At 38.4% G+C, this 803-nt stretch overlaps 1 non-coding gene across 1 annotated transcript; it reads left to right on the top strand.

Annotated features, from left to right (window-relative positions):
* Positions 1–227: 227 nt before the first annotated feature.
* On the top strand, positions 228–332 carry LOC141694585 (small nucleolar RNA R71). Its single transcript, XR_012563875.1, has one exon. It is a non-coding gene; the product is annotated as a small nucleolar RNA R71 (small nucleolar RNA).
* Positions 333–803: the final 471 nt, after the last annotated feature.

Here is an 803-nt window from a genome sequence, read left to right as displayed (position 1 = left end):
GAGCAGTGATAGCCGTAGCTGTATCCACCTCCAGAATTCCTGCTACCTTGCCTTGTGGTTGTCTATGAGCTGGATTTTGATATTCATTAGCAGCCATCAATTCATTTAGCTCTTAAGCTTCATTATAGCTCTTAGCCCATAAGGCTCCACTTGATGTTGCATCGTGCATGGGTCTTGATTATTCTCTCAATGCATTATAAAAGCAATTTATGATCATCCAATCAGGCATTCAATGATGAGGACACTTCCTAAGCATCTCCTTGTATCGCTCCCAAGCTTCACATAATGATTCTCCCTATTGCTGTGCAAATTGAGTAAGAGGGTTCCTGATTGTAGCTGTTTTTACCATAGGGAAAAATTTAGTAGGAAATTTCTGAGTGAGATCCTCCCAAGTAGTGATAGAACCTGCTGGTAGAGAATGTAACCAGAACTTAGCTTTATCCTTCAGAGAAAAATGGAAAAGTCTCAGCTTCACAGCATATTCAGAAACATTGTTGAACTTGAAGGTATCATAGATCTCGATGAAATCCCTAATGTGCATGTTGGGATCTTCCATTGGAGAACCCCCAAACTAGACTGAATTATGTACCATTTGAATCGTGCTATACTTAATTTCAAAGGTATTAGCAGCAATGGCTAGTTTGACAATGTTATACTGAATGTCATTGATTTTCGGTTGAGAATAATCCATCAATGCATTCGTTTCTGCAACTGGTTCTCCCATTGCAATAAAAACTTCTTCTTCAAAAACTTATTTTACTTCTTCTTCAACTTCGTCTAGTGTTTTCTTACGAGATTGAGAA

Source organism: Apium graveolens, chromosome 10 (genome assembly GCF_009905375.1).
Source record: "Apium graveolens cultivar Ventura chromosome 10, ASM990537v1, whole genome shotgun sequence".
Lineage (NCBI taxonomy): Eukaryota > Viridiplantae > Streptophyta > Magnoliopsida > Apiales > Apiaceae > Apium > Apium graveolens.
This window is presented reverse-complemented; position numbering and strand designations above follow the sequence as displayed.